The sequence below is a fragment of the Ammospiza nelsoni genome, chromosome 1, assembly GCF_027579445.1.
Source record: "Ammospiza nelsoni isolate bAmmNel1 chromosome 1, bAmmNel1.pri, whole genome shotgun sequence".
Taxonomy (NCBI): domain Eukaryota; kingdom Metazoa; phylum Chordata; class Aves; order Passeriformes; family Passerellidae; genus Ammospiza; species Ammospiza nelsoni.
In genome coordinates, this window is record NC_080633.1 from 9,842,997 (window position 1) to 9,858,239 (window position 15,243).

General features: G+C 38.8%; 1 protein-coding gene across 2 annotated transcripts in view; it reads right to left on the reverse strand.

Annotated features, from left to right (window-relative positions):
* PTPRN2 (protein tyrosine phosphatase receptor type N2) overlaps nt 1–15,243 on the reverse strand; it is a 634,307-nt gene that overhangs the window by 220,077 nt on the left and 398,987 nt on the right. The window lies entirely within an intron of this gene.

A 15,243-nucleotide genomic window follows, 5' to 3' on the forward strand; every position in this document is an offset into this window, starting at 1 on the left:
GAAGCACTGGAAAGAAAGTACAAAAACAAGAGATGACAACATTATTATCTTTTTCTTCTGAGCTAGCTTTGAGATTCAAGGACCCACCAGGGGTTTCTACACTACCAGAAGAGAACCACAGTTGTTTGCATACACTTTGAGTGGCACCACTATCTTTGTATCCCCATCATACACCTCCTGTGCTGGCACCAGCCAGGGCTCTTTCCATGGCAGACATTGCTCACAGCTTGATGCAACAAACTGCCCGACAACTATATTGAGAAACAGCTTGTTTGGTTTTTCTAATTTGGAAAACAAAGGCGCACTGCAAGCTGCGCTGACTGGGAAGTCATACATCTTTAACACAAAGTAAAAAGGAAAAGAAAAGAAGAAAACATCCTTTAGATATTGCAAATGCCTTCCTCTTCCCTTGCAAAGTGCCTTGTCAGCATGGCTGACCCCATACAACTTCTCAACGTCAGCCAAAAAAGAATGAACTCTTTATTCTCTTTGTGTTCAAAAGCTGATATTAGAGAACTTGCCAGTAAAGAGAGGGTTTCAAACTACTAGAAAAGACTCTTGATCAGCTATGAAACTAATGCAGACTACAAACTATTCACTGCTTACTTAAGCCAGCAGTTGTCAGAGGGTTAGAGGGTTGCTCTGAAAGGTAAATCACCCACTGGGCCATCAGTGCATGTGCTACATGAGGTGTAGGACAGAGGTTGGGAGACCTGCTGGGCTTTGAGATGACTGCTCAAGCTGAGTGTGCTCACACACTCTGTGGACACAGCCTCAGTGCTCTGTCAAAGATAGCCACAAATGGTTAAAGATCAATCAGGAATCCCCAGGACAGGCTTATCAGACTGACATGGAGTTTGGTGAACATTATTTGCATCATTTACATCGGCAGCCAACACTGAAGACTGTGATATCCTAGTTTACCTGGTTATTTATATGACAGAATCATCTTGACACCTTAGATGTAACAGAAACCTATTCAGTCTTAGCTTTTAAACTGAATTCCATTTAACTATGCAGCCCCAGCTTTTGACTTTCCCTTTAATCAGTGATGGGAAATAAAAGGCAATTCCAATCATAGCTGGACTATGCTGATTATAGAGCTCAGCTGACTACACTCCTATCACAGATGATTTAGTTAAGTGTCTGTACAGCTAAGTTTGGGGTGGATAATGTCACTTTTCTAATCAGTGGACTCATATCTCACTGGAGGGTAAGGGTGCAGGAAACTGTGAGCCAGTCTTTCAAAGCCCTGGGAAAAGCCAGAGCCAGTCTTATGGGCTGAGATCCTGGAAACCATGGATCTGCCACTGCCCACTCCTCCAGTGTCCCATGCAACAAGAGCTGGGGTAAAGTTTCTGTAAATGAGCAGGACTGCACCCAAGAAATAACATGCATGTACCAATTACCTTCTCAGGAAATGATCCAACAAATCCCTGAGCATATGCTGATCTGTCAGGTGTTTAGCATGAGGGAATGCACCCTGGTGGCTCCCTGTACCTGCTACATCAAGGTAATTAATAACAAGCATTTAAAGAGACCTGGCATGAAGCAAGGAAAGGATCTTCCTCTGAAATCTGTACATCCTCTGCACAGCTGAGCAGGAATACTGAATTCAAATCCTGCAAATAAACCATTTCACTACAGAGGAATGGTTTATTTGTTACTGTTCCTGTTCTCCTGAGCCAGAAAAGCCACACTTGACACAATTTTTCATTCTGCTCTCCTGACCTGTGGTCTGCTGGCAGTTGTTTTAGACTATGTTCTAAATTAAAGGCAGGTACCAATACAATATATTGTTGTGACATAAAGCTATATTAAAGATGGCTTCCTTCTTCTGTTTCTTTTGGCTATTTGCTATTTCTTAATCAGAGACAGAATTTGGCTGAGAATCTGGGAGTCCCAAGAATGAAGCAGAAAATTCAGCAGAAATTTAATTGCTCAAAATGTATCAAGTTGCCATATTTTGTTTATTTCCTGAGATTCAATTACAAAAATTACCAGTCTGCAACTCCAAATTGCATGACAACTGTTGAACTTACAGTCTCACAAGGATATTCACCCCAGAGCACAACACCACACACATTGCTCCAATACCATCAATTAATATAAGCTACCAGTAATTGGAAAGGGCAGAATAAACCCCACACTTCCTTTATTCCCTGACTGGTTTAATGAGGATGCCATTCTATTGTCTCCTGGGTGGGATCTTTTGGTACCTCTGTTGTCACTGTTTTTTCTAAGGCACAGTGAGTACAAACATGGTTTCACTTCACAAAATGTCTCATTGCCCTCACCAGTCTGTTCATCCTTGTCAAATCAGAATTTCACACATTGTTTTCTGCACAGTCCCTAATCTTAGCAAAAGTTTCATTTCCCCAGTCCATTGCCACCGGCTATTAGTCTGGCACAAAACTCAAGCTCAAAATGAAAAAGATAAAACAGAGAAAAGACAGCAGACACAGCCACTATTGCTCTGTTTTGTCTTGTCAGACCTAACAAAATATGGTTAATAGCACTGTTGTGTTATTGGTGAGCCAGAGGGACAAGCAGGTGTCTTGTCATGTCCTGTGAACATTACCTATTCCTGAAATATTCTGTATCTGCCCATTAGAGTTTCCAAAGTTCAACATGTCAATAGACAGAGGAACAGTTCATTGTCACATGGGTAAACACCAGCAATAACAACATGGTATTAGCCACTGTGGACAGTACTGACCAACAGGGTCACAAACAACACCTGGATCTACTCCAAGCTTTGACTGTTGAAACCAAAATAGTAAAGTATTAAAATGCCAATTTAAAATTTCACACATTAATAATACATTTTTTAATATTATGGCATCCTGATATGATCTTATCTGACAGACTTTTAGCATTTTTGCCTACTTGGTACCAGCAAAGTAGAGAAATTGAACTTGTTTAGAAAGGAGACACAATTATTTTTATTTTATATATTTATTATATATTTAAAGATGTAATAAAACACCATCAGTATGTTCAAAAAATTATCTGCAGATTCTGGCTTATCTGAGTGAAAAACTCTCTTCTCTGGTTTAGAAAAGAATGATTTTCTTTCAGCATTCAAATTTGCATGCCAATATACTTTGCATATAATTTACATAACATAGAGTATCACAACCACTTTGCTTCTTATTGTAAAATCCAAGATCAGCTCCTAGCATTTCACAGCTAGGATTATTAAAACATTTAGTTAAGTCAAGTCTGAAGATAAGCTTCCATCCTGATGATTTTGGAATTGCACATTCATGGGCAGGAAATGTGAGTGTCTGGTTCTGACACTGGATAGGACTTTGGGTCCTAAAAATTTCTCATGGGCTTGTTTTTAAATCTGGGTAATTTCATTTAGTATCTTTACAGCTTATATACTTTATTTTAAAATTAGAAAGGTGATAATTTTTATTGCCTTTCTTTCCTAATCTTGTATTTTTTCAGTGATTATCTTAATCACTCAAAGACACAGCTTTCCTGTCACTTTATGTGTGGGCAGGTACCCAGTGAGATTCCAATCCTGTCTAGAAAGCATTACTCTAATGCTTCTGTTAATCAAAACTACTCAGCCTTTTTTCAATTAAATGATTTATGCAAAGAAATATAATTTGCTGCAGAATTATTTTTAATAGGTCCACATAATTTTTAGGGAAACTTAGAACAGGGAATTTCTTTTCATGTGAAAAGCATGATTTTTTTATTAATGTTCAGTTTACAGAAAGCTTTACCACCATCTATAGTTTAGTGTCAAAGCACTCCTATGGGAACCCAAAGTCCAAGCCTTCACCCATCTGACTCCAAACAAGAATCTTGATATAAACCAGGAGCTATGTTGAACAAATACCTGGGGTCATACCCAGGGTCTCATAAGCTATCTGGAATATTAAAATAGCTTAAAAAGAGAAACAATTCCAGGAGGCTAATACTCAGTGTAGCTAATGAGGTTCAGGTCACAGAAAAGAGCCAAGCAGAAAATCAGGGTGTCCTTCCTTCTGCATGAGGGCCTACACCTCCCCTCAAGTCTGAGACCCAAATCTGGGTCTCTCTTGTGTTTCTGTCATGAAAAAAATCATCCAAATGGGAAAGCAGTAGTGCTCCACACTATCAACAAGCTCTGCAGCACACAGAACTGTCTCCTGCTGAGCACTGCCAAGTGTGCACGTGGGTCCTTTTGTGGGGAAGATCAGAGTGCACATTCAGAAGCTGCCTGTGATACCTCAGCAGTGTGCAGCAGCAGCTCCCTGCATGAAGGTGACTGGAAATGGGATCCAGGACCACAGCTGAGGTCCATGAAGCACCTTAATACACAGCCACCTTAAAAAGTTAAAATTGGCTGCACGGTGGTGTGAGTGCTCAAATGATGTTGGATATATTGCTTACAGGTAGCACTGCATTGCTTATCTCCAGACACTGCTTTGAGATGAATTATGCCTTAATATAGATCTGTGGCTTAAATATATAAGACCAGGTTGGATGAGGCTTTCAGCCACTTGGTCTAGTGGAAGGTGTCCCATCCATGGCAGGAGGGTTGGAACTGGAGGATCTTTAAGGTTCCTTGCAACCCAAACCATTCCATGATTCTCTGATTCTATGATTGATGCTTCTCCAATCCATGTAAGAAGGCAAAGCGAATAAAGAACTTGGTTCAAATGATGCTGCCTAACCTCAATGCAGGCTGCTGCTGTTCTGCTGCAGAAACTGATGAACTTCAGAGTTAATTCAGGGTCTTAGGAAAATGCAAAGACCAAAGGCAGCTCTCTAAGAACCCCTCTGATCAAATGGGAAAGAGTTAAGAGGGGTCATTCACACTCCTGGGTGAGCATGTTGCTGCAGCAGGTAGCACTAGAAGAATGGATGACTCTCTCTTTTTTGAACAAGTAATGGAATTTCTCAGAAAATATCTAACTACCTTGCATTATCTGGCATCTGCACACCAGACACCTGTACAGCTGAACACCCATCTGCTATATATGCTGCATGCATTTCCTTTCTCTTTTTTTAGCTTGGCAAAGGAGTTGATTAGGAAGATAAGGTCTCTCAAAAACATTTTGGACAAAGATGCCAGCACAGATTGTACAGTTAAAGATATCAGGTCTGCCAATACATGCGCACCACACTCTGCAGGCTGCTTATACTTGCTTCACAACAATTTACTGCACAAATTACTGGAATTCTGAAATATGCCATATCTCCATATTCCTATTTAGTATAGAGTTCATAAAGAAAGGGTGCAATCTCTGTAACAAGCAATATTTCTATTCTGACTATTCTCTTTTTTTGGTCAGTAGGAATATCCTTTCTTTCAGAGCAGGCTCTGCTTACCTTTCTGCTCTCCTCTGCTACAGGCAATATAGCTGAATGCTGCTGATATATTTTTGCTCAGTTCCAAATCTTAAAAAATATGCTTTTTGTATGGCAATTTCTCCAGGAATTCAATAAACTCAGTGCAGGTATTTCAAGTTTTAAGAGGACTGAGTCACACATTCCTGGTGTCTGCACAACAATCAGGAGCTGAATGGAACATCCCTGCATGTGTTTAAAAAAAGCCTGGATGTGGCACTGGGTGCCAGGGTTTGGTTGAGGTGTTGGGGCTGGGTTGGACTCGATGATCTTGAAGGTCTCTTCCAACCCAGAGATTCTGTGAATTCTGTGTGTGGGATTTTGTTTATTCTGTGTGTGTGACTCTGTGTGATTCTGTGGGTGTGAATTGCCCAGTGTCCAGTAGCACCCACAGGTCTGCCAGGTAAATGTGGGTGTCAGAAAACACAAGACCCTTCCACAAAAGGATGTCCTTCTTTATACACACACACAAATACATGTATGTATGTGTGTATATATATATCTATATGGGTTCATTTGTAGCTTCTTAATGATGTGTCTATTTTTTTAAAAAGATCATAAAACCCCTGAGAAGCCCAATGAAGAACAAGATTCAGTGTGCAACTAATGAGTATAATAATAATAATAATAATAATAACAGTAATATTAATAGTAATAGTAAATAGTAAGTATTTTAAGGTAAATACTTCCTTTAGGACAAACCAGATTTTCATGCTAGTAAACACAAAAAGAAGTATGAAGAAATATTTTAAACTGAGTATTTTACCATGCAAGTCTATTAGTTGAACAAATTACCTGATATAGCAAATATCCCACTCTCACTTTTGGAAAAATTATAATTTATTTTTCACATTATATGCTTTTTTATATGTTGGCAGTCAGTAACTGCCTGACTATTCTGTTCAGTGCACAGCACACAAAATACAACTCACCTCTTCAGGCTGTTCATGTGCACACACAGATACAGAGATACACACACAAAAAATCCTGAAGCAGCAAACTGCACTTATCTTCTTCCCATTTTTATATCATACATATTTCATTAAGCTTCATGCAGAGTGTCTTCTGATTTATGGTAATTGTCAACAAAAGCAAAAAATGCCGACAATTTTAACCCTGCAGTACTGAGGATTTAACTGGGATAAAATTAAAATGTTCAGGGGGGGAAAACCCCCCACAACACCCTGAACCACTGGGAGCTTGACCCTTGAGATGTTGTCAATTTTTTATTTAATTTTATTGTGTTTGTTGTCTGTGGAAGCAGATGCCAGCAGCAACATCTGATGTACTGGACACCTCCAGTGTTATCCCAGCATGCTCATGGCCTGGAGGACTTGGAGTAAGACTAATTTCCATATCAAACCCAATTTAGATGAAACATCTTGGTTTAAAAAAAAAAAAAAGAGAAAAAGAAAAAAAAAAAAGCCAGTGCATCAATAGCCCCTTGATTAGATTTTCATCTCCTGAGCAGACAAATATGAATATTTATTACCATGAATGCAGATTTCCCTCTTTCCATTGCTCTGATCTTGAATATTACCCACTGCTAATTTTTATGAAAATTTGGGCAACATAATGTTTTCACATAAACTGACAGTTCTTGAGATAATCCCATTATTGTTTGGTGGGAAATGACAGTTTCCGCTTATTCATGTGTTAACGAGGGATTAAATATTGTTTTTCATCACCATAATCTAAGATGGACTGGAAATTAAAATTCAAACATTGTGCATTAGCAGAGCTTTGAGGACCAGAATTTGTTTGCATTCACTTAGTAAAGATCTGTAAATTAACAGTTTAACAATCAAGTGAAATCCATATCATAAAAGCAGCATTGACATTTTTAAAATGAAGTCATTACTCTACCTGCTAAAGGTAAAGAACCAGACAGACAGACAGACAGTTTGCAGAATGCCATCCCTTTGGGAGAGCAGAGTGCACAGAGAGCTGTTGTGGTTCCTGGGCATTCCTGGACTGGGTCACTTTTCTCTGGCACAGGGACTTCATGCAGTCCCTTCAGAAGCCACTATATTGTTGTTTCTACAGAAACTTTGATTTAGTAATTCAGTGAAGTATGTTTGTATTCTTATTACAACAAAATACCCCCAACATTTCCCTTTGATGCCAGTCAAAGTGCACACAAAAATAAAACTATGCTTAGTCAAAACAACCCCAACACTTTTCTTAAAACTATCTCATCAGGATAAATCTGCTGATTAATGGAAAAAGAAACAAAAGCAAGCTCCAGCAAGCTTACTTAATACGAATCATGATGTTTAAATTTAGAAACTTGCCAAAAGTTTTCTGACAAAAATTTGCTTTAATATGTATAACAGATAAAGCCTTGCATTCTGAAGGAGTCTGAAGTGATGGACACTACAGCCATGTTGCCTTTGAGGGTGGAAACTTAGTGATGTACAAGTGCAAAGCAGTTCTGGGAAGGATGAATCAGAATGTGCTATCAGGCTTTCCCAGAAAGCAAAGACCTTAAGTTTTACTTAAGTACTTAAAGCTTAGTACTAAAAAACCTATAATAAATGACACAAATCTTTTAACCCACAGCTGAAGTTTTAATTTTATTATTTTTAAATTTTAACATGCCTTTACACCCATGCTCCAAAGGTGACCACACTGAAACTGCCTGCTGTGAATGGTCCCCGGCCAGGATCTTGCTTAGGTGGAGAAGCAAACAGCCCAAGAGTCCTCACTGGCACAGGACACAGTGTGAGTGACTGACAACACCTTGGCAGTGCAGACAAGTGTTGGACCATGACAGGGTCTGGGTCCTGGTCCTGTTCATTTTACCAGCTCTGGGCCCCTGGTGTCAAGGATTCCTATAGGAAAGTTGGATATCTCAAGAGCTTGAATCTTAGAACCAGACCCTTATTCTCCTATGCTTTCAGACCCAGAGCAAAGGTCCTGACAAAGGTGTTTCCATTTTGACCTATGTAGGAACATTTCCAGCCCAGAGTCTGCTAGAGAGAGGGCTGAAAAACTGGGATCTGCCACGTCTTCCTCTCCTTAAATAGTTAAATGTGTTTGAGATTGCTTGAAATCCATGTGTTCCTGCCAGGATCAAGCTCCTGTATGTGGATATGGAAGAATCTCCCTTTTCTACAATTTCTGACCATCTAGGTCCCTCAAACTTCAGACACTTTAAAAGAATTTAATCTGCAGCCTCCCCAGCTCACCCATTACACCACTCAAGATTTTCTTTTCCTTTGAGTCATAATAACCTGGCTGCTCGTAGAAGGAGGCTGCTGAATTTCATGAATCAGTAAGATATCTAGTACAAACAATCATGTTCTCCTATTTAAAGATTCTCTATTAATATATTGAGTGCAGGCTGCCAAATCACAGTTAAGGTGAATAATAACATGGATTCTTAAACAGAATTACCCTGCAGTTTGTTCTATGTAGCCAGTACTAGTGTCTAAATCTCCTCTCTGCAGATTTATAATGGTTTGTAAGGAAAACTCTGCTTTAAAAACAATGGCATGACACAGCCTAAACCCAAGATAAATCCTTAAAACAAACACATGCTTCTTTTTAACCAGTACAATGTTAAAAAAGACAAAAAGGAACAACACTGGTAGATGCATAAGTTCCTGAAGCCACAAGGCAAACTGTATCTTGTTTCATTTTACATGATACTGAATAAAAATTGAATTGCTGTAGTTGCCATGGCAACTGCCACATCACTTGGCACTTCTGCTCCTTTAAATCACACAGTGCTACTGTAAAGGAACTCATGAACCAATGTGACACTTGAATACTTGTGCTTTATATACTGTTTCAGGAGGAAAACATAAATCAATATAGACTGATAGGTGTCTCTGAAAATCATGTTTGCTGTATTTTTCTTTACATTATAATCTCCTCATTTCCTTGTCGTGTTCTTTAAAAATTTGTAAAGAAGATGGAGGGCGTTGTCACAATCAGAGAACAAGAAAAGAAATTACTACTGACACATGATTTCCAAACTGAAGCTGTGACCTGTCATTCAGATGTCAAAATACCTCTGCTATGCAATATTCAAATCAAATACAGGGGATAAACATTGGAACTTTGCCCCTCCACAACCAGAGACGGTGTGATATGTGACAGAAGACAGTCTCAGGAGCATCCAGGCATCTCTTTAACTCTAAACTTAGCAGCAGCTTAAAAGGAATAACAATATACTTAAAGCTAAGCATATTCTAAATGTTTGTAGAATTGGGGCCATGACTTATATTGTCTTAGTATGCTCTGTATATAACATGCAGTAGCAGAAAATAATTGACAAAATAATGTGGTAAAATGCTACACATATTTCTGCTGCATATTTTTTGTTTTTAAACATTTAACACTTTTATTAACACTCTGGATGCAATTTACTTGAGAAGCAGCCCTCTAGTGGGCTATGTACTGTAATGAATAGTTAATAAATAGCATTAACATTATATCTAAATATTAGCTAGAATGCATTTTTTAAAAGCATACAAGGTCTTAAATAAATGAGCCATAGATCTTCATCATTCTCTTTGGAGAAATTTAATGTTCTGTTTAGCTTTATTCCTAAAATTTCTTGAAGTGTTACTTCTAAATGCTACTGTGTGACTAAGTTCTGATTAGCATAACTTTACTATTCATGTGTACTTACAAACTGTAATAGTGAGATATTATTCACTGTTAGTAAAATTTCACATAAGTAGTATATTTCTAGTAGAATTCTATGGAAAATATAATCTACTATTTTTTAGAGGTTACACAGCTTTAGAATCTGTAATTTGTGTATGTGGGACAAGGTAAGTCTTTCCCATTATGCCTTCACCCAGAATATTTCAAGGACTGCACTCCTTAAAGCTTTTTATTTCATATCATTGCTCATATTTCTATATATAAATTTGCCTGCCTTAAGGCAAAGAACCCCTCAGTGACCTGATCCATGCCTTGCCCACAACATCTCATGTGTCTCCAAACACTGCTCCTCCTGGAAATGTTTGTCTGCTGATCAAGACAGCCCCAGTGATCAGCAAAAGCCAACAGCAAGAGCTGTCTGTGGGAACTCAAATCTCACATAACAGGAAAAAATAAACTTGTTGATCTCTAAGCCATGGGGTTTGTAAGAAAAAATGCTGAAGGCAGGCATAGAGACAAAGCACTGGTCTAAGAACAGTTCCCCTGTAGTGCAGAGGTGTCTGCCCTCACATGTGCCTGTGCCTGGCTTCGGGCTCCTGAGTCTTGGTCAAAGAAGGGCGGGTTTCAGTGGAAGATGAAAAACTTAGCTGTGTCTTGGGCTAAAACTTGAGTATTTGGACATGCACAGCTGCTGTTCATACACCATGGTCAGTCTCAGACCTACCTCATCTAAGTGATCTTGGGTACAGCATCCCTTCCAGTCCTGGGTACCCCTGGGCAGTGCCTCCTCCAGGTCAGGAGCTTGGCTTGCCAAGGCGTTGCTGTAACAGAGACAGCTGGAGCAGATCCCAGGCTGATTTGGTCTTTATAACCCAAAAGCCAACACTTAGCACTTTACCTAGTACTCAAAGATCAGAAATTCTTATTCTGATCAACAACTGAAAATGATTTGTCAAGTTCTGAACTCCAATTTTTTTTATGGATGTCCAATCTAATATCATTCTAGGTAAAATCTGGATGTATAGGGACAAAATCTGGCAACATTAAGGAAGGTATGAAGCTAGAAACCTGCCTCAGAAGCCTGTACATCTCTGGAAAGTCTGTCTTATCATGTCCTCTAGCTTCACTAGAATTTTTAAACACAGATTTCTTTATTGTAGTAACATCACTTTATGCAACATCAACATAATTCTACACCTATCAAAATATCTATAAATGAGAATATCCTGAAACATGTCAAAATATCACTGCTCTATTTTAGGATATCTAGAGGTATGGTGAAGCATTCATTTTGCATACATTTTGGGTTATTTCCATTTGCTTTAGAAAACTGTTCTAATTTATATGTCTGCCATATGAGAGCCATGATTCAAATCCTACAAATGAAGTTATGATTCCAATGATTAGTTTCTTCTGTGCATTCTTACTGGGAAATTGAAAGAGGTAATTTAATATAACTTATTCTGAAGTGGGTGCTGTTTTGTCACTTCAAGACAGGAACAGTGCCATTCCCTGGGTTTGTTTCAGACCTCATTAATTGATTATTCAAATCACAGACTCTTATACCCCAAAACTGGATTACACTTTCTTGAGCCACTGGAGAGCCTGACTTGTTATTCTGAAACTGTGGTTGAAAACAAATTGCAGCCAAAAGCTGAATAAACATTTATTCATGTCACAGTAATTCTGGTCACAGCCAACCTGAGCATGGAATTGAACTTAAAAATACTGTGTTCCTGTAATAACTCAATGGTGCTTATGTGAAGAGATAGAAGTAGTTCCTAAAGTTCATCCTAGGTTCCTAAATGATGCTGAAGGGATACCTGACATGGTGACCCCTGTGCAGGGCTGTGGCTCGTGGTGTCTGCTGAGCTCCTTGGGCTGGAGAGAAACTCCTGGGAACAAATCCAGTTGCAATAATTTTGGTGTGGGATGGGGGCTTGTGCAGATTGCTGAACTCAGGAGGAGTCAGGTGGAGCTGTGCAGCTGCTAAGGAGGCTTTCCCTTCATGTGAGACAAAGAGATCCCCAAGATCTTGCAGGAGTGCTCAGCCATTCAAAGCAGCAAGTTCAACTCAAGTAGTGCTTCACATCAAGTTGGGGCAGAGAAGAAAAGTTATGGGTCCTGCTTAAATGCTGTTTAGCTCTCCAGTTTTTACCAGTATTGTGTCTTTCATGGTATTATGCAAATAGACATCTAAATAACACAGCACATGCAGTCATACCCTCAAAGACACAGCAGAACAGCTGAAGATGACCTCAGGACTTCAGAGATTTATTTCATGTGTAGGAGATCAAAAGAAAATACCTCAAAGCTTCATTGTATCTGAATAAACAAGAAGGTGTGAAATGCTCATGAAGGATTTGTCTGGCACAAACATGCATGACAATGAGTCCAACAAATCTCACATGGATACTGTAGAGGAGTTCTACTGGTTTTTCAGTTTTAGTTTTTTTCCAGCTCCTGTTATAGGTGCTGGAAAGCTGCAAATAAAAAAAACACATCTTGGCAAATATAATTCCAGAGATAGTACTACATCAATGCACATATCCTCAAGATTACAAGCTCAGCACTCGTTTTCTCTACAGCAGGGTTATTCTGGTATTCTGGAATAATTGCCTTCTTGCAAACAAGATAAAATGAGATAAAATAATTCTCATTTTAAGAGTGTTGCACATCATATCAAACTCTAATCTAACTCTCTGGATCCCTGTACTGTTGAATATTCTGTTACAAATATTCAATGCTGAGGTGCATGTATGGTGGAAATACTGGTGAAATCTGTTCTGTAATGGCCTGAAAGAAACTCTGCTTGCCCAGAGTCCAGACAGTGCTTTGCATTTTATCATTCATGTTTGCTCTGAAATGTACAAAACTTTTAAGTCAACATCCTGAAACATGAGCAACTTCTGAAGTTGCAGCTAAAGAACTCATTTTTAATGCAGCTAAAGCAGAGCCTACCCTCCGCTGACACAACACAGCTAACTCAGGCCTAGCTGGGAGAATCACAAGCTGTGGAAATCTTTTACATGACATAAAGATGATGAACTGGATTGCAGCTGTGGTAGACTCCAGACCCATGTTGTTAATGACTATACAGCACATGTTTATGCAGTGACATAAAAGCAATTCATCAGCTCTCCCTGGACTTGACTGAATGGCTCAGTAAGTTTGGTGTGAATTTCATAGTCTGTTGTTGCTTTTGAAATGTTTTTTCTTGAGATAGGGGAAAGAAAGTGATAGATTGAGGAGCTCTGAGAAGCATTTCTCATCTCCACAGAGGAAGACACAGTTTGCTTCCAGCAAAGCCAAGACCTGGGAAGTCACTAGTGTCCACACATTCCTTACTGAGACACAAATCCTGTTATCACAGATCGACTCCTAAAACAGATTCCACCATCCAGAGGCACACATGAATTACTGCTGAGCTTAGGAGAGCTCCTGCATTTGTTTGGACAGTAGCTCCATTTGCCACCACCATCTGGGCTATATTCTCTTGAGGTATTTCAGATATGAAAATTGCCTTGCAAAATCAATCCTTTTTATTTTACAGGCCTGCATATGAAGATTATATGTCCATTAAGTTTGTCATGCATCTCACCTGGTGTCCAAACAAAAAGGCCATTTCTCATTTTCTACTAAAGTTTTCATAAGTACTTTTGATTAGAGCATCTTGACTTTGATTTACTGTCACCATATAATTCCATTCCTAATTCCAGTATGAAGTAAAAAGAAACCTTATTCAACATGAAGCTCTTCTATTATCTTTAAATACATACTTTCTATTATTTCAATAATAATTATTCACCAGGGTGAATAAAACACAAACTGCAAAACTTGATTACCATAGTTAAATTTGACCTGAAATAGCCTGAATCTGATACTGTATCAACAGAAAAAATGCTTGGTCACAGCACTCCTCTATTTTTCATTTATGTGAGACCACAGAAATGTATTAATTATGTACACAATCATATCTGATAAGACTTAGCAAGGGAATGTATACAGCTGGGAGAATTCACACCCAACAAAATACATAAGCAGCTGAATAAATGTTCTTCCATCACGTTACTTGGTCCAAACCACTTGGTTCTTTCTCTGCTGATCATCCTCTTTCAGAAATAACTTGGATTATATTTAGGCCAAAATGTCTGCTTCACTTGGGTTAATCAATTTTCACTTTTTGCCTCCTAATAATACATATTTGGTAGAGTGTAAATTACAAAATTCTGTCAAAATCTTCATTAATCCAAGTTGTATCAGTGTTTTTTTATAAAAAAGTTAGGACAGCCTAAATATATGGAAGGTGAGTTCTACAGTGACTTTTTCTAAACCAAACACAAGAATCAGGCTGGTGAGGTCTCCGGCCTAAGAATTCTTCAATTTTTCATGCTCTAGGAAATCCTTAAAGCTATAGCTCCAGCACATCCCTTATCTAACCATGGTTACAGCAAGGCTATTGCTACAATGGGCATTAATCATATGTTTAGCAGGTGAAAACTTCCTGCATTCCAACTATCCAAAAGGGAATTTTTCCTCCATTGACCACATATAATACAAAAACTGATTTAACAGTAAGCATCAGAAGAGGGCTTTCATTCTCCAACTGATTTTGCAGCAAACTAGAATCCATTCAATGACTGGAATTGGACAAAATACATGGAGGTATTTTATTAGCATGGATGAGTCCCATTGGGTAAAATGATACTGAGTGGCTTCCACAGCCTGTACCCCAATCCTGGTTCTGCTATTAAACAGAAACCAGAGGCTGCAGACAGCACAGCCACAAACTTCAGCCTGGCCTGAAGTCAGGACACAGCCTGAGGTGCACAGCTATGCCCCAGGATGTTCTTCACAGTTCCTAAGGTTATGCACCCATAAGAAACATTCCTAGCTAAATCAGTTAAGGAGAGATGATGGCTTTCATCTTCTGATGATTTCACCTATCTTTGTTTCCAGTTGCAATTCTTTCAGCTTTGGCCCTCAGCATCACAGCAGGTCTCACTGTTATTACCCCTCCAAGACCAAGTCTTTCAGTAATGTGAATGAACTTGCACTGTGAACCTCACAAATCTCATCAAGTTCTTAGGCATGAACTGATAAAAATCAGAAATACAAGCCCCAAAAATTGGTAAAGAAAGAAAACAACCTATTCCTTGAGTATATTAGAAGTTAGTAATTAATTATTTTTAATACTGAGAATAATGCAATCATGAGAAAAAGACATTTGCCCGGCCCTGTGAGCATTCACCACTAGCAAAATTACTTAAA